The sequence below is a fragment of the Xiphophorus maculatus genome, chromosome 2 (assembly GCF_002775205.1).
Source record: "Xiphophorus maculatus strain JP 163 A chromosome 2, X_maculatus-5.0-male, whole genome shotgun sequence".
NCBI classification, from domain to species: Eukaryota; Metazoa; Chordata; class Actinopteri; order Cyprinodontiformes; family Poeciliidae; genus Xiphophorus; species Xiphophorus maculatus.
In genome coordinates this window covers 23,831,480-23,851,048 of record NC_036444.1, presented here as the reverse complement: position 1 = coordinate 23,851,048, position 19,569 = coordinate 23,831,480, and the positions used below count along the sequence as shown (strand labels likewise).

Below are 19,569 nucleotides of genomic sequence, written 5' to 3'. Positions count from 1 at the left end.
CACAGGCATTCCCCGCTGAGTTTTACAGCCTTGTGTTGCTCTTCTATTTTTAGGATGTCAGTCCTAAATTAGCTCTTTGAAGTCTAATCCGTAATAGACACCAGGAACCAAATACTGCTGGAAGTGAATTTCTTCACTGCTCAGCGTGAAAGCGGGACCCTGAATGCAAATATGGATGTTAAATTTCAGAGTGAAGATTTCAGATAAAGCTTGATACGGTTAGGCATGTCTTGGAAATCATAAAGACAAAAAGAAAGGAACATGAAAGTGTGATTTCTCATTTATGTTGTGAAGGTAAGTGGATTCTCAAAAGATGGCAAGTTCTTTCCACCTTAAAGGTTGATATATAATGGTCGTTAAAATCCCCATCGGTAGCAATAAGACTTATGTAACATGGTGACTAATTACTTCTATCTTCTGTTGTGTCTCTTTTGGGAGAAGACAGCGATCAGACAAATCAGAGAGAATATTAAATGTGTTTGTTTTGTTTCCTAATTGACCTCATGACATTTATTGCAGCTTTTATTTGCAGATATACTCATTTAGTCACCATTATGAACAGATTGTTAGGAGTCATTAACATCCCATAATTCATCAACATCACTCACTAATAATCGAGGGAAGCCTTTCAAAGTAAAACTTGCAGCTTTTATGTCTAGTACAAGCCTAACGTATCAGCACAGGGTTTCCTCCAGAGAACTTGCCAACCCCAGTGCTCAGGGCGCTAGGGCCGTCATCCAGCCCACCGCCATGTTTCTGAGTTGAAAAATGTTTAAAGTTGACAGAAAATGTGAAAATGTCACATGATAGTTATGCGTTATTGGAAGAAGGTTAACACCTAAACACCAACTATTTATAGTCTTGAAAAAGACAATAATTAAAAAAGACTGAAATAAATAAACATTGCCAAGCCTGATGAGGGCACAAGTAAAGCCTGGTGGCCCGCCAGGCTTATAATACACTGAGGGAAACCCTGAAGTATATCAAATGAAAAGATGGGGGGAAGAAAAAAATGGAGGCCCCACTAGGAGTGTTGCTTAGATTTGCTTCCAAATTACAAATCGTGACTACGTCTTCAAGGTAAGTGCACATCCATATGGGGTCGTACTTTGGCTAGTAAGAACCCAAAAGAACATAAAATGAAAAAAATAAATAAATGCAATATTCCTTAAACATAAAAACAACCAAGTTAATCACAGTGCAACATTTTTAACAAATGCCTCTAAAACTAATTTTGTTCACATGAAATTAGCTATCATCATACAGTCCAGATTCCCTCTTCTGGTTCAACATCCTCTGGATCGTCCCTGCCACAAAGTTTTTAAATCTATTCTTTACCCGATTGTGTTCTGGGTTTTAAAAGTGCTGCAAAACCCCTCAGCAGGTCATGCTTCACTCCCCTCTGACGAAGCTCGCACATCTATGCCATGCTGCTAAAAAGTATTTCAACTCCACCAACCATTCCATTCCGTCAACAGCTGAGCTTGTGGGAAACGTGCAGCAACAGGACATCACAACGCTGCCAGAACCACAGATCGGGCAATGAAGGCCTTAGGAGAAATATCGTGTTGCAACATGACAGGTTTTGGGCATCTATCATAATGAAGCAGCAGACTGCTGTGAATTTAACCATGTTGCATTGATTTGATGAGTGAAAAAGATCTGCACAGCATCGTGTTGCTAGACCACATCTGAAACTGATTCTTATTTGGGTACGATATAAACTCAACGCACGTCAAGGCTTCGTAGTAACTGTGCAGACAAAGGCAAAGTGGTGTAATCGACAGGATGTTTCAGTAAATGCTTTATAGCGATAAATGAGTTAAAAATCCAGAATGCAACGGAAACCAATTAACTTTAAACTTACTTACGTTTTTGCAGAGGAAAGCGTATTCGAAAGTCTCTGATCTTGATGTTCCATTTTTCACCTTAAAAGAACTCTTGAAATTTTATAATACAACTAAACAATAAAATTAAAAACTCAGTCAGTTCAAAAAAAGGACATTTGCAAATGCAAGTATCAGGAAGCAAAACAAAGAGTTTTTGCCTCATATTTCAGGTTGACAGGACACAAAATGACGTGCAGTTTATGGTCAATTTTAACCCTGTCCCACTTTTCTTTCTGAAAATAGTTTTCACCCCCCGCCTCCCGGAAAATCTAATTTCATTTTGGTCATTTGGTGACAGAAGAAAGACTTGGCTCCGCAGGCCCTCTGGCAGCAGGTAATGCAATGTTTCCAAAGAAAAGGGAAACGCCATCAATTTGGGGATAAAAGTTATTACCTTGTGATACTGGAGGGAAACCATCATAAATTTGCATCTGTAAGAGGCTGGGGAAAAAAAACCTCTTTAGACGTGGAAAAGTTTCGAGATGTTCCCCTGAAGGGGACTGTAAGATTCACTGATAAAGTGAATCTCACTTTTATCTCACTTGCCTTCATATCAGATTCAGACTACTGGAACTTTCTCTGTCTGCTGGCCGTAATTCACCTCAACAGATTTTTACTGGTCCCACTGTCTGCAGTTAACGCAAACAGTTAAATGCTGGGAATTAAAGAACAGGATGAACCATGAAAACGTTTGTACTGCACTCAGACAAACTATTTATGGCATCTAGAAGCCGGCCTTGGATGAATCAGTGCCGCGGGGCCATTTTAGAGGGGACACACACACAGTCACAGTGCAGGTCCAGCTGTTTACTTTAAATTAAAAAGAAGCCCTCTGATTTTCAGTTCAGATATTCACTTCCTATATCCAAATTGTAAGCTTTTGAGAACATCTATATGCATAAATCCCGAAAAGGATGGGTCCATTTATCTGATTGGTGCAGGTATTGAAATGCTACACTTCTTTAAAAGTCTGAGGGGAGTGATCCCTCTGGTTTAATCATCACTCATTCTTTACAAATGACGCAACTTGACTGCTAACATCTTGACGACATTACCACAACACTATCCATCTGCCTTCTGGCCTCGTCAGTGGAACAACATTCTTCACAACTGTCCATCATCATAACCAAGTAATCATGCCGTGACCGCCTAAATAAATGGCTGTCTGGAAAATTTGATGGATGGCTAAAACTTTCATCACATGGCCGTTTTTGGGGTTTTTTTTTGTTTCTTTTGGATAAATTAATTTTTGCCAGGTTGCTTCTTTGAAAAACTATCAGTCCAATGTTGCTCATGGAAACCTTTTCTTTCATCCTTTTCACCTTTTTCCTTTCTTTTTAGATTTTAAATGATGAAAAATCTATTCCAGGATTGTAGGTTTTGCTGACATTTATTTAATTATCAAGGACAATAAAAATCACAAGTCACCAAATAATTACTGCTATTCAACTGAAGCAACTGAACTAGAGGATGGACTTAAACAAGCCAATGAACCTGACTGCTGTAATATCCACATAGTTATGTGTCAGAAATTCAGTTGGAAGTTTATGATTCTGGTAACAAATCAGCGTCGGAGTTTCAATAAAAATATGAACTTTTATTCACATTTATCAAGTGTTAACATTAAATCTTGGTGGATCTTACAAGTAACATATTGTTTGTTGAGATATATCGACTGAAGATTTGTGGTTGGCTTCCAATCTAAGACTGTTTGACTTCCTAATGTTGTATTAGGTTGCTTAAAATTTGTCTTAAATAATAAGAATGTTAAAAAAAATAGCAGTAAAAAGATGTATTGTAATTTTTAGAAAAACAAAATGTTCATAACTTTGAATCTCAGTTCAAAGTTTTGAACTATACCCAGTGAAGTCTTAATGTTGCAATCTAAAAGAACCATAGACATGTCATAGAAAATCCATTTTTCTTTAAAATAGTTTCCTACCTCCCTGCACTGCCTCCGACTTCCTTTTAAAACACACAGCCTGTGCTAAAAATAACAAATACTGAGCCTTCTTCTGTCAGTAATAGCAAACACACTGAAGAGTGTTGTCACTACAATCTGATGCCGCAGTGTCGATGGTTTCTGATTTTTGAAATGCCAACCAACCAATCTTCGATCTGTACCGATCAAGCTGAAAATCTGTTAAGTTGTTGTTTAGTGTGTCATTCTGTTTCTGTGTAAATTTATTTTTAACAATAACTACCTAAGATAGGATTGCAACTGATCAATAACAGATAAAGAGATAGGATGGGACTTTCTGCACAATAGTAATAAAACGTCATATAGCTCAGTAGGTCTATGTTCATACTTACTAATAATGCATAATGAACACAACACTCTTTCTGGCTTGCAAACATATTGGCTTATGGTATTGATCACAAATTACATATGCAGTGCCTATGCAAAAGTCAAAGGCTAGCATGAAGCGTTACGGCTGCAATGTAATTTCAGTCTTTTCATTCTAGCAATCAGCTAATTAAAATCAACAAAACATGTCTTAGAAATATGTTATTCAGAAAATGCCTGTATTTTCTATTTTTCTATAAGGTTTCTTTTATTCATTTGAATATTTGGAGATATCTGGTTACTTAAAAACATTTGGAGCTTGTTTTAAGTGACCTTGAAACAATGTTTGTCTCCTTCTGTGAATTTTTGGGAAGTTTTCCCAACTTGTAAGAGCTCACTATGCACAAGAGCTGAGGAATGCTGGTTTTGAATGATAATCAGACTTGACAGATGTCAGCGGGTAAGGACTGAGGAAGGCATTCAACCCACTTTTCAACTTTTAGGGGGCCTAGAATGTAAACACAGCTGAAAAAACATGTTAAAGAGGGTGGGAAGATCAGGGGTCTGGCTGGGAGTCGAGTAGTCACAACACGAAAAAGGATACGCAGCAGAGCAGCTCTCTCACATGTATAATCCACTCTAAACTCAGGCTACACTGGTCTGAAATAGTGTTTTTAATTTTCATATTTCAAACATGATACTAAAGAGGATTTATATGCTAAATAAACTATGAATTTACAAAGTCACAAACTTTTCTTTAGTCAAACAAGGCAGATAATTCATAAGCAATCTTACAGTTGTACATGTCTTAACAGTGATTCATTGAGTCCAATTAAGACTGTGATGCCACGGGGCATCACAGTAATTCCATACTGCTAAAAAAAAACATCCATTTTACACTGTTGCCTAAGTTTGTGTGTGAAATATAATTTGTTGCATGCAGCATTAGGCTGAAGATGGAGAAACAAATCACTTTGTAGTAACTTGACTCGTGATGAGCACCATTTCTGGTTTGTTTCTCTAACTTCACTACTGTGCGTTATGAACAAAAATGAAATACAACGAAGATAAAACAATCAGTCCTGTCCTAAATTTGGGTTATGAAGTAAACAATATACTCTACACAAAAAAATGTTTGCAGAAAGCTGGATCTTATAGCAGCATTTGGTTCTTCTTTTAAAACCACAGAAGGATCAACTGCTTGACGTATTAAAACATTTTTCACGAACTAAAGTGTCTCCTTAGACGTCATAAAGTTGTCATTTGCAATCAGTTTCAATCATTTACAATAATTGATTAGTAAACTGAAATAAGCAGATGGATTAATTAAAACATGATCACTGGTAGTGGTAGCCCAGGCTAATTTGTCAGCTGTTTCCATCAATACAACTCGTACGTCCACAACTGCTAACATCTCTACTTTAAGCTCGGTCTTGCTTTAAGTCCAAATTGTTTCTCCATTTTCAAAGCCTGAGCCGCACAGGCCAGGCCAGAAGCTGAACAGCTGAAACATCAGTCTCTTTAAAGAGACCATCAAGACGAAGCTGAATTACCAATAAAACAATTGGTGGCAAGACCAAAGGACTTAGTGGAGATCGAGTTTAAAGTCACTGGGCAAACTGGATAATAAATCGGAAAATCAGATTACATGACAGCATTATGAGGTAAGGAATACCATCTATAAAAAGACTTTCTGTATTTTCCCTGATTTGATCCGAATCCAAGTCTTTGAGGTGTTGATTGATACACTGTTCGATATTTACCAACAGTACAGAAAAGCACACACACCGTAAAAAAAAAAAAAGATTGTGTTCATAAGTCTAGGAGAATCAATGACAACTAATCTTGAAACGGGGTTTTAGCCGATGTCTTATCCATTAATCCAGTCATAACACTGATGTTCTGAGTCTTGCACTCTTTCTGGTCCTCACATTACTGTGATCATTAGTCCTTTACCACCATCGTTAATTCTAATAGTAGCCATTAGCTTTAGACACAAATAAAGTGATATGACAGCTTAGGAAATATTGGACGTGCCCCTTGTCTTGAATATTTCATGTATAATGGATGAAGAGTCAAAATCTTCCACTGAGTCAGGAAGCACTACTTTCTGCCATGACGTCACCATCTTGTCTCAATATCTAAGAATCAAAAGACTTTCTGGAGAGGAAAGTTTTACTTTTCTATGAATGCCTCAAAGTTTTAAAAGAAGTATTAACTGAATTGTGACGTGACTCTTAATAAGTGCAGACAAAGTGTCTGCATAGTGTTGTGTGTGATTAGCATTGTCAGGCTATTTCTTTGAAGGTTTAGTAGCAGTCGTGTAGTTTTGTAGTAGCGCCATAATATGGAGTACGTTAAAGTTGCGATAAATTTTCTCGAAATTTGTCACAAATCAAAACTGTCAGATGACACCTGCTTTAGCTAAAGCTAAAGGCTTTGCTTCAGCAGGTTTTTAGCATTATTTAGCTGTGCTAAATAATGTAGATAACATTTCAGTAGTTATTAAGGAAGTTATTAATTAGTGAAAGCAGTAATAAACTGGAACAACTGTGGGTTTATTTATAAACTAGAATGAATTGAGTCTGCTTTAGCTGAAGCAGGTTTTTAGCTAAATAATGTTTCAGTATTATTTAGCTAAAGACCTGCTTCAGCATTATTTAGCTTGGTTAAATGATGCTTTAGCAGTATTTAACTAAAGTAGGTATCTTCCTATGTTACTAAAACACAAGGCAGACATAAAATGATGAGGGTGTAGATAACGTTTCAGTTACTATATGGAAGTTATTAATTTGTGAAGCCAGTAATAAACTGGAACAACTGTGGGTTTATTTATAAACTAGAATGAACTGAGCAAGTCTTTTCAGAAAATGTGTTTATTTTTACATCATGTTCTCTGAATAAAGAACAGACAAGCTCCAAACATAATAAACATTTGCAGTTATTTTGTTGATGAAACGGATCATGGTTACGTGTGTGGGAAAGAATGTCCTTATGTTGGGAGCCTTGACTAAGGACTTGAGAGAGCCATGACAGGAATGATGACCTTTTCTCATGCAATGGCACATTCCTACCATCACTAAAGTGAAATGGACTCAGGGTAACTAAAGCATGCAACATGGAGACACAACTTAGTGGAATTTATGGGAAACTTCCACCCACTGCTCATCAAACGCTCTTATCCATCAAGGACCATCTAAAAAATTTAAGAAAATATTCCAAGGTCAGGAGGATGGGGTAATGCAGAAGAGAAGTTCAAGAAGAAGGAGAAGCTAAATCAACAGGGTAGAGTTTTCTAGAAGTCATCCAGCAGTCATTGCTTTGTTTACATTTTTGTGCATCATTTGTAGAAATTATCATCCCACCTGTAATTATCCAATTACTGTCATAGTTGGAAAGCGTACAGCGTAGCATCCACACATCCACTTCCCTGAAATGGTAGTTGAAGGAAAAGGAGCACAGAGCTGACCCACAGATAATTTTATATTGATGTCAGACATCTGCGACTCTTTGTGAAATCCATTTCTGTTCTCTAATGGGAACTCCAACAGCTGCTAGCTTGCACACTACGCTTAGCAGGACAAACACAAGGGGCTTGCGAGTTGGATGGGGGATGAAACACAGGAGTATGTTAGGTCTACATGTTCTAGATGCTTACTAATTTATTGATCTCTGCTGATTTTAACACAATAGGCTTCAAGGACATAATGGGTCGAGCCTTTTTCTCCTCTTTCACACTTTTTTGCTGCAAGGTATACACTTTCTATGGTACAATTCAATTAAGTCCCACAAAGCGGGTCCTAATGGGAAAACTGTACATGATTTACTCTTCAAACGAGAAGGCAAGGGCACTTTCAGCAGCAGAGCCGGAGTGGTAACTCGAGAGGTAAAACGCACAGGACACATTCCTGTCCGTTCGTCACTGACCATTACAAAGGCGAAACGCAACGATCGATAAACAGAGGAACTTTACGAGCATCCATGATTCAAAGAAGTGATGGATCTACACAGATGCTGTTTACCGTCAGTCAATATACATTGACTTTCACAGTGCTCTAAACCTCCACTGGGACTCAGGAGCACTTGGCCTCAGATTGCACCGGCCATCTAAACGCAACATTTAAACATTGGTAGAGGACATTAGCTTTAGCCTGAAGATGAACTGACCAAGCTTTCACTGGTTTACTTTAAACTCTGACCTGCCAGTTGTGACTTAAGATAAGGCAATTTTGTTCGCAACTATTCATTTGAACTTTATTTAATCTTTGATCATGACAGAAAAAACACACTGCAGGTTTCTTGATAGAGGCAGCGGTTTTAAACCCAACACAAAATGAATGGAGTAGGAGATTATTAACATTGACGCACTGTAAAATGAAAGTACAATGCTAAGTTTTAAAAAGCGTGTGTCTGCTGACAAGACACAAGGTTGTTGATCATGACTCATGTGATGCGAAAAAAGTGTTTCAACCCCAGTTTTGTGGAATACACTCATTCCAATATATCAGAAAACCACCTCACCCTAGGGAAAAATCCTTTTATGAAAAAAGATTTTGATACAAATTGGCATGTTTACATCAAGCAGATTTGTTTTCATAATTCTAATTTGTGCAGCTCAAATGCAGCTAATAACAAAGTTTTATTATTTTAAGCAATTATTTCACACAGTGTAATAGAGAGCAGACACTGTAAAACAGGATTTCAATATAAAAAGGACAAATAATTTACGAATTTGGCATGTTTCATGACAGAAGTTAGAAGCTCTTATGGATAAAAAAAACAAACATTTGTTGTAATACCGTCAGTACTCCTTTTATCTACTGAAGTCTCACTCTCTTTACAGCTGGAGTGGACCATAAACATGACTCAAAAATAAACTTTCTTTTAAAATATCTTCTCACATCTCTGTACATCCTCCAACTTCCTTTTTAAAACACCCTACTGACAGGAAAGATAGCTAAATTTCACTGACAACCCAGTAGTTTGATGAATCCACTGTACAGAAAAAAATACGATTTTGGAGTTTACGACCGGTTGTTTTTCAAAGAATATCTTTTTAAAAAATAAAAACAGCATCAAAAGGAGTTCAGTAAGTTCAAAACTTTGATTTTGATCACTGGCCAATGGATCGGTGCACCAATATTTATGCCTCAAACGTCTTTAATTTCAATCTGAAGACAGTAGTCATTTTTTATTATCTTTTAAAAAACATGTTACAAATATATTTAAATCTTTTTTTCCTTGTGAAAGAAAACGTATCTAAATTGTTATCAAACTGCAAACATGAGAGAAAAAAACTTTAGCCTATTGTGGAAACACTAGAAAATAGTGCATCCATGTTTTATGATGTATGATTAGAGGTCATGTCAGAAACATTACTACACTACTCATCTGTTCCAAGTTCATTAAATGTATAGTAAGCTGTAAATCTAATATGATTGCTAATATAAAATAGTCACAGACAAAACAACTTCTTTGCAGAAACTAAGGATTTTACTGCCATCCGTTGCTAAATACCAAATAAATCTCAGTCTAGCGTGTTTCATAACGTTGGAACACTGAAAGTCTCCCACCATAACAAAATGCAGAAACAGTAAAAACATTGTGCTGAAACCTTTCCTCCGAAGCATTTTCACTAGAACTGTAGTGATCCCGTAACTATTGAAGAAAAATCAGACGACACACATGGAAACTCACATGGTAACATTTACCGGAAAAATATTCAGCTCTCCCTTTTCTGGTTTTTAGATAGAAACTGCACATCTTAATATAAATCTCAAAGTCAGTCATGTTTTATCGAACGATATGGAAGCGGAACATTTCTGTTACTTTCACTCAGCTATTTTTTGTCACAAAACGTCCTATCTTGTGTATTTTAAAACACAAGATTAGTTGTTAATCTTTGCAGACTGACCCAAAAGTTAAACTCATCAGCTGGCAGCAAGGACAGAAACTGAAACACACTGCTGCCCTCCGGTCTACCTGGGGAAAAAAATGACCAAATCGTTGTGTAAACGAGTGAGAATGTTCCTGACTTCACGACATGTGCAAGGTATCGTAATGGCTAACCCATCAACAACAGTCTGTCTGGGAAACCTCCACCACAAGTTATGATGTAAGACAACAGCGCTTCTTTATGTGTCTTGTCTAGACTGATTTATATGTATGACCCAGCATGGCATCCAAACGAGAAAAAAAAAGCAATTTATAACAAAAGTCCAAGAAAAGCCTGTGGGATTACAGTCATTTTTGATGTACAGCAGAGAAAAAAAACAGGAAGTACTTATGTAAAACTGTCATGCCTGAAGAGATTACACAACAAAAGGATGCAGCAGTCCCACTGTGATAATTGTTTACCCAGCGAATGATGACAGCTCGGTAATAAAAGGCAGCAGAAAGTGCAATTCGGCTCACCTGCCAGGCTCTGGCTTTCCGTTTCCTCTAAGGCTGAGCGTATCAGTGCCTTGCTGCTTCAGACAAATTCCTCAGCGCATCTTCCGTCTGCACGTATTTTTTCTGCAGAAGAACAAGATGGTTAAAAACAAAAGGATTTATCTCATGGAACGAAAACTGGAAGGAAAACTCTCGTTTGAAACAAAAGCAGACATTTTTACATCATATGACCACTGAAGACATTGAAGCAACTTGTTGACGACGTAAATTAGAAAGAGAAAAAAATGACAACAAAAGTTGTACGCACACATGCTTACAACTTGAGTTTAGTAGATTAGTAGAGTGTACGGAGCCTTGTGTCAGAAGCCCATTAAAATGCTGTCTACATCGTTTTAAACTGTGTGATTGTGAGCGTGAGGGGGAATAAAAATAGCAACAGGTATTTTGTTCCATACAACACAGTAGGAGTGTAACAGGTAAACCTTTTATGGATGCAAACTCGACTAAAAACCCACCTGTTTAGGATTGTATTTGAAACTTAATCAATTACAAATTTATTGATGGAACCTGACTTAATGTCGTGTTTTGATTGTTGATTCTATGTTGCATTGTGTTTCTGTGTTTGATATGATGTAAAGCACTTTGAAATGCCTTGCTGCTGAAATGTGCTATACAAATAAAATTTGATTGATTGATTGATAGAGATGAACCGATTGCCAGCTCAATCGGCCTGATAATTTGAAACTTAAAAATCTGATCTTTCCATTCAGCTACCACTGATGCATGGGCATTTTTCATATTGTCATTTTGACACTGTTTTCAACTAATATAGTGATAATAACATGAGATAGCTCTCTCTCAAAGACTAGCCTGGACCTGAAAGACATTTTGAATATCCAGCAACTGAAACCATAAATAAAATCAAGCTATGATGTATCTGTAAATTAAATTGCTCTTGAAAAAATATTAATCATAAGAATAGTAATTAACTTATCATGCGATTAATTGACTAAGTGCTTATTGCGGCAGGCTTATCAAATCTCAATATCGGTCCAGATTTTCATATCCTATACTGACAGTAAATGGTATTTGGCATAAATAAACTGATAGATCTTGGGATCTTGTTCACGAATGAGGGAAGAAGGGAGCGGGAGATCGACAGGCGGATTGGCGCAGCGTCTGCCGTCAAGCAGGCGCTGTACCGGTCCGTCGTGGTGAAGAGAGAGCTGAGCCAAAAAGCGAAGCTCTCGATTTACCGGTCAATCTACATTCCTACTCTCATCTATGGTCATGAGTTTTGGGTCATGACCGAAAGAACGAGATCGCGGATACAAGCGGCCGAAATGGGTTTTCTCCGGAGGGTGGCTGGGCTCTCTCTTAGAGAGAGAAGCTCAGTCATCCGGGAGGGACTCAGAGTAGAGCTGCTGTTCCTTCACATCGAGAGGACCCAGTTTGAGGTGGCTCGGGCATCTGGTCAGGATGCCTCCTGGGTGAGGTTTCCGGGCACGTCCCACTGGGAGGAGGCCCCGGGGAAGACCCAGGACACGCTGGAGGGACTATGTCTCTCGACTGGCCTGGGAACGCCTTGGGATTCCCCCAGAAAAGCTGGAAGAAGTGGCCGGGGAGAGGGAAGTCTGGGCCTCCCTTCTGAAGCTGCTACCCCCACGACCCGACCCCGGATAAGCGGAAGAAGATGGATGGATGGAAACTGATAGAATGCTGCCTAGTCCTGCATCTGATGATTACTTCTAGAAGAGGAAGTAGCTAGGGTAAAGGTTATAAATATAACCCACAACTATGATGCTCTCACTCATCGGAAGTGATAAAAATACTGAGGTTTTCACAGTCTAACTTGGACCATAAGCAAATAATAAACGGATATCTTCTCATAGTAAGCAGCAAAAACATCACACGTCTTCTTGACATCATGTGACAACAAGTCTAGACATAAAATAATTAATGTGATCTCTTTGCGGTCAGCAAAGTCTCCTGGAGGACCCGACAACAACGTGTCTCGAAGCAAAACAAAAACGTGGCTCCTTCCTTGATGATGCACGATAACAATCATAACAGCGAAAGACAAAAGAGGCCGGGGTGAATTAATAACGCCGGCAGACACTAACGAGCAATTCCTGACCTATCCTCCAACAACGGGCGTCAAGTCCCACTTCTCATTAAAAGCAGTGAGTCAACAGAAATTAGACAAGAACCACTCCCCTCCCCTTAAATTCATCCCTGCGGGCGTGACATGCTGGTTTCACCCTCTTACCCCGCAGTCTGGCTCAGGCAAGAAAACAAGCTATATAAGGAAATGTTAGTGTTGAGTTCAGCTTGTGGTTCTAAACTATTAGAAGTTAAGGGCCTGGAGGAAGGGAGGCTGTTTATACCGAACGGTTTTATTATTATTTTGTGCTCTAAGAGGATACACTTGATAACATGATTTCATACTTAAGCACATATTCCAACCCAAATATTGGTTTCTTGTGCTCACAGTGGGTGAAAGGAGGCAAAATCAAGTTAATATTTGATTTTGTAGGTTTTTTACATCAGCGTTTCTATGAAATAATCCCTGGTTGGTAATAATAATCCTTACATGTCTGAAGCTCAAGCCAAACATTACTTACATAAGCTAGACATTACTTACATAATTTGATACAGATGAAGACAATAGAGTTAAAATGCTCTTAGGTTTAAGTGCAGTAATCGGTCTGAAGTGCCCCTGAGCTTGAAATAAAAAATTTAAAAAAGGATCCAGGTCAAGCCTCCCCTGGGCTTTTGTTTACTCTTGGGTTTTTAGAGCTGACCACTTCCTTCCTCCCGCTCTAATTGGCACAGCACCGCAGTTTCTTCTTTTTCAAACAGATGGGCGGTCAAAACATTTCCATGTGTCTGTGTTTGACACACAGCTACCATGATGCAAACTGTTGTTCCTGCTGGACCTTAGGTTTCACAGACTGCGGTTAGGATGATACGGTGGACATCTTTTATGTATGAAGCTGAGAAAATATCAAATCTGGATCCAACCTGGCAATGTGCCGTAATTGGATGTTACGATTTCATATGCTGTCAAAGCGAGCTTTGGGTACTGCGAATGTATGGCAAGGCATTTGATGTTAAACTGAAGCAAATACTGAGATCCCCATGAGAAGAAGGAAGAAAAAAAAACACATGCCAAGCTCAACACTACCTGGATCAAAGACTTTGCATTACGCTAACCCCTGAAACCACTTGTGATATTACAGGATTTGACTGGGAAACAGAAAAGTTTCAGAGATTCTCGTCATACTAGACAGGCCAAGGCAAAGAAATTGGATTTAAAGGTGTTTAACGCCATGCTGTTTGTTGTTCTCAGGTTCTAAATTCAATTACTCCTTTCTTAATACAAAAGTTTCTTTTGACTACTTACATTTCAACAGCAATAACAGAATTTTAATCTGAACCTTCAAAAATGTTCAAATACCAGATGGATGGATTCAACATTTAGTTAATGGGACAGGGATTAAATAGAAATATTTTTCTGTGTGTATTTATATATTTTTTTCTTTGTTCCATGCTACTCCAAACCTAAATAAAAGTCCAAATCAATTTCCAATTATTTTGAGAGTGCAGGAACGCTGTATTCTTTCTCATGAAAATATATGGAATCACCTGTCCTCCGAAAGGAGCAACATTATTTCTTTAGGCCAATTTTCTACATCTTCAAATTTCATTACTGTGAGAGCAATAAGCAGAATTGCCTTGAAGATTGAACTGGTTTAAATGCACATATGTTTGTCAAACTGAGGTATGTGTGGAGGGTGTATTCACAATCCCCTTTAATCTAACTCTAGCCTATTTGTCTAGAAAGTCCGGTTCGTTAGGTTGTGAATGTGCAATCAAACTCTGATGAGGACCAAAAAAGCAAACTCTGGTCCGCCTAAAAACGTAGATCACTGTTTGACTGAAGTGAACTCTGACACGGTTCAAATGCATATGTGAACCACTATCTGCTTTTGGAGATAGTGTACCTCTCCAAAAGCAGGAAGTGAACTATAGTGCAGGGCATTCTGGATAAATACAACCAAAACAAAAGCACAAGTCTTATTTATTTTTATGCTAGTGGGAAAAATAACTAATGATCTTTTATCAAAGGTAAAAGAGAAATCCCACAACTGCTAAAATCTGACACCACTCCATTTTTCTTTACATGTCATGAAGACGGAAGTTGTGCTCATGTCTTCTTCAGAGGTTTTCATGTCGTTTCCTTCAGTGGTTTTTTTGTGCACCGCCACCACTGGCGAGGAGGTGTACAGAGTTTTTAACACTAGGTTTGTTTGACACAGTGCAATTTGAAAGTGAACCACACCACCTGAAAATGGAACAAATGCTGCAACTTTGGTCCCCAATAGAACCACGTCTATCAGGTGTGAAAACACTCTTTTATTACCATTTCATCTAAATGATACAGGAAGCCACAGCATGGGCAGCTAGCTGACCCACAGTGGCTTTAGGCCAATATTTTGTTCCCAACACATTTGGAAACTGATAAACCAAACCCCGCAGCCATTTGCTGATAATCTGGAAAAGAAATACATATAATGCCTCCATTCCAAGCCAATGACAGCATAAGCAAGTGACTATTTTCCTAAAGATTACATCACAAGTGAAATATCTGGCAAGCAGAATCTGGCAAGTGACTGAATTGCTGCAATCATTGTGAAAGAAAGAACATAAAATGTCCAATAAAGGGGAGTGAGGTCAAGTAGCACATTAACAATGTCATAACAATGTATCTGAAACCAGAGTGGACAAAGTATTGGATTTAATCATAGAGGCAAGGTTTTGCATCACTTTCACATGACATCAGGCACTATATTTAAAACTGATAAACAAAAGGGAAGTGTGACATGCTAAGACCTCTTTAAAGCCACAGGTGTTGCAACGTATTGCTTCCCCCCAGTGGTATTTATACATTTTCTCCCTCCATACTTCGCGACCGCCTCCACAACTTTCTTTCAGTCGTCTCAGTAGGCGCACAGTTGGAACCTCGGGGTGGGCAGCTGGCTCTACATCTGACGCATTTGAGGACAAAAGGGAAACTCCAGATTGTCGTGGTGAGGGCAGCCACCCGTGGCACCGCTCACTGGGGTTCTGGTTGTTTATGGTCGGCACTAATTGCAGGTCAGCAAACTCGCTGAGCTCCAGTAACGCCAGCCGGTACAAAAGTAACCGAGGACTGCGGCACTTTTTTTAAGTAAACAGAGAAACTGTGTCGGGATGAAAACCAACAAGATGTCTCTTTGAAATCTGTGCTGTAAAGGAATGCTCAGCACAAACATAGCAGCCCACATAAGCACTTAAAAAGTTTTAACTTGCATAAATACCCTTGCAAGAAACTGAAATTAACATTTTATCCAGTTCCAACCACATCTTTATTTTTTTTTCCTCTTCACAAATATGGCATTTGTGTTGGTGTATCATAGAAAAAACAATATAGAAAAAACATGGTCTCTTCCTTTTGCTTTGTGTTGCCTTGAATCATGTCCAGGGTTTTTTTCAATGTAAAGCAAAGCATATGGTCTAATTATTGATCAAAAGCTACAGTTTAAGTTAGTCTGTGTTGGTCCTACCATCTCAGTATCTAAGTAATAAACCTACTTAACCAATGCTGTCTTTTGAAGAATGCTACTCTCATCAAGATGTGTAACCTCTTTTCCAAGTCAAATTCTTGCTGATGCAATAACAGTATATTAACATGTGCTGCTCAACTGGCTGAGATGTTATTGCCAGTAACTGCGGTGTGTGCAAAGTGAAAACTTTGTTAAATAGTAAGGGTTTGTGAATGTCAGAGGGGTATAGATTGGGGACGCACAGTTTGAGCTTTTCCTAGTGACTAGTGATTTTCATTTTTCTTTGGTCCTCTTCGGTCCAACTTGTGATGATTATGTGGTATTTGTGCCAGCCCTATTAGGTCCACTTTACTCAAACTCTTGTTTGTTTGCCTAGAAAGTTCGTTTTCTTTGGGTAGATATGACCAATCAAACTCTGATGCAGAGCAAAAAACAAACTCTGGCCTGCCTAACAACCTAGATGTCGTCACAGGCAGGTAAACTCTGGCACAGTTCGAATGCATGAAAGCGGTGGTCGCTCCAAAAGTAGGAAGCAAACTAAAGCGCAGGGCATTCTGGGTAATTATAAATGCAAGAGTCTAGCACTAACGGGGAAAATGGCTTATAGTCTTTTACCAAAGACAAAAGAGAAATCCTACACCTGCTAAAATCTGACCCTTCTGCATTGTTGTTTAACTTTTGTTAAGGAAATTGCGTTCATGTCTTCTTTGGAGGTTTTGGTGTAATTTCCTTCAGTAGTTCTTGGTGCAGCGTCACCACAGTGAAGGGGGGAAACAGGTTGTTCAAAGGGTTTGGATTGTTTGACACAGTACAGTGTGAAAGTGAACCGCACCAGCAAAAAGTGGAACAAATTTTGGTCCCCAATTGAACCAAGTCTACTGGACGTGTGAAAACACCATTGACAAATGATATTTTTTTTGTTCCAAGGATTATAAGAAAAACCTGTTCTTTGCAGTTATAGATACAACAGAAAATGACATCAAAAACTTTACTTGGTTGATGAATTTATAAATGGAAAATAGAAGTAGTGCTGGATACAAGAAAGTAAAATGAGATTTGTCTGCATTTGTCCAACCGTTCTTTAATAGGAGCCATGGCTGACTGACTGCTGAATATATAGATTACCATTTCTGCAGTGACTTTATATCCCCATTGTGAAATTTTGAGGTGGAGCAGTTTATATCACACATAAAGAAAACCACTAAAACATTTAGAATAAACAAGCAGGGTGTTATTGTTCTTTATTATTACAAGTTGTATTTTTACTTAAATGCACAAATGCTAAAGTTTCCTGTGATGTCTACAGAACCTTTCACCATCACGAGTCAATGCAGGTGCTGTACTGGAACATCGGCCCAGAGACACATATGCTGGCACAAGGCAGAAATATGCATGCCAACATAAATATGTGCATGAATTAGTTCTGTATTTATTTAAATTGTATTTACTCATCAGCAAAAATAGCTCAAGCTGATCTCCTCCTCAATGCAAGAGCGAAAAAAAATAAAAAAACAGGAACATCAGATTTTAACTTTGATCTCAGCCCAGTTGTGAATTCACACAGAAGATGAACTGAATAGCAGAGCTTGTTTACCAGCAGTAAGCTTGCTGGCTAGTTTGAGTGCTGCCCCTGTTGCTGTCACTCAACAGTTCTGTGAATCAGAGACCCCGTCACATTCCTCTGGCTCCTCGTTCCTCTTTCCTTCATGGCTCAAACCTCGTGTCTGGATGCCAGTGTCTGGCCAGCTCAGCCACTGGTTATCACAGTCATACACAAAGCAAACAGAAAATCCACAAACCAGTTATTCTCATCCAAATAAGGATGGGCATGTGTTCACTCCTTTCTCACCATTCTCAGACAGATACGTCACACTCCCATTGCAGAACTGATGCAGCTTTGGTATGAGCCCGAATGCCGGTGCCAGGGTCTGGGTTTGTTTTTGTACCAGTACTGTTTTCGTTCGATCAAGAAACAAAAAAAGGTACCACCAAAACAAGCAGATGGATGGGGGGAGTCACGGAGTTAAGACGAGCTCTGATCTGTGTGTGCGTGTAGAATGACATGAGAGTGAAAGGATGGACTATGAGTTAGGTAATTGGAGATGCGCTCTCGCTCAGCTGGCTGGCTTGAAAATGGAGTGAGTGTGCAGGTTTAATTCGAATGCCACTGGCAGGATTTATTTCTGGAAAATGGACTTGCTGTGTCAGAAGAGGTCAGGCTCTGGTTTTTATTTACAAGTGTTGAGGTGGCGAACGCCGCGAGGTGTTTTCCCCGCGAATATTGCGTAACGTCCATACCACCTTGAACTGCTGAGCGTCAAACCAACACAATAATGGATAGGAGAGGTTGTCATCATAGTAAGACATAAAAACCAGAATCTCTGTGAATTCAACTTTGAGATGGAATGTTATGAGTCATGATGAGCTGGTTGAAAGATTATAAAACATGAAGGTTTATTGCGTTTGCAATATTAGAGAACGCAATCATAGGTTTACCACACCCTCCAATCCATTGTGGTAGTAACTTAGCAGACTCATCCATCTCTGAAGGTTTTAGCCTCAGACACATTTTTTTTAATTTAGTGAAGCAAAACAATACACTCAAATGGATATATTCAGAAATGTTGGTATGCAAGTTAAAGTAACAATGTTGTTGAAATGTACCAATCACTAGGCCAGAGAACGGAATCAGCCAAATTCAAGCGGCTTTATTCTGGGTTCAACAGGTTAAATGTTTAAAAGAGTAAAATAAAATAAAACATTATACTTTAAGCACTGCCACCATTTTCAGTCAATAAATTCATTGACCCATTTCAAACCTTCTGATGTCCTTTTTTGAGTTTAATAATAATCCTATTAGGGTTAGACATCTTTGTGCATTTAAAAAAAGGCTTTCAAAGACTCAGGTTTTTTTACAGGTCTGGCAATTGAACATTATCTTTGAATGCAAAAAAAGAGAGTAAAAAATAAATCAATAAATCAATAAATCATGGGCTACTTTGAATCAAAACAAGACATAAAACATAAAGACTTTAGACAAAGGCAGGAAAGAAAAATTCCAGCCACCTTAGTTTACTAACACTGTTCTCAATTTCACAGGGTTCAACAGTCGGAGCAAATTGGGCAGAGCAGCTGCCAATGAGGCTGACCGCTGCCAACATTGTCTCTGATTAAAATGCGAATTTACCCATTGGAATAGTAACTGTCCTCTCGTAACAAGCTAGTTGGGATCGGATGCATATAGCTGTAGCTAAACACCTTAACGGATATTTCATTTTATATGAAGAAAGCCTGTTAACATAAAAACTGCTTTAATTGTCTTAGACACCAAAAACTACACGTGTCCTGACTGGATCCCAAAATCAGGTTCCCAATCAAGACGTTTTTCAAT

At 38.6% G+C, this 19,569-nt stretch overlaps 1 protein-coding gene across 3 annotated transcripts in view; it reads right to left on the bottom strand.

Annotated features, from left to right (window-relative positions):
• The window catches only part of peak1 (pseudopodium enriched atypical kinase 1), a 94,763-nt gene that overhangs the window by 63,644 nt on the left and 11,550 nt on the right, over positions 1-19,569 (bottom strand). For all 3 annotated transcript variants that reach the window (XM_023347374.1, XM_005800684.3, XM_023347376.1), the window contains exon 2: positions 10,591-10,692. The gene's annotated coding sequence lies outside the window, so the exon portion shown is untranslated. The remainder of the gene's footprint in view (positions 1-10,590; positions 10,693-19,569) is intronic.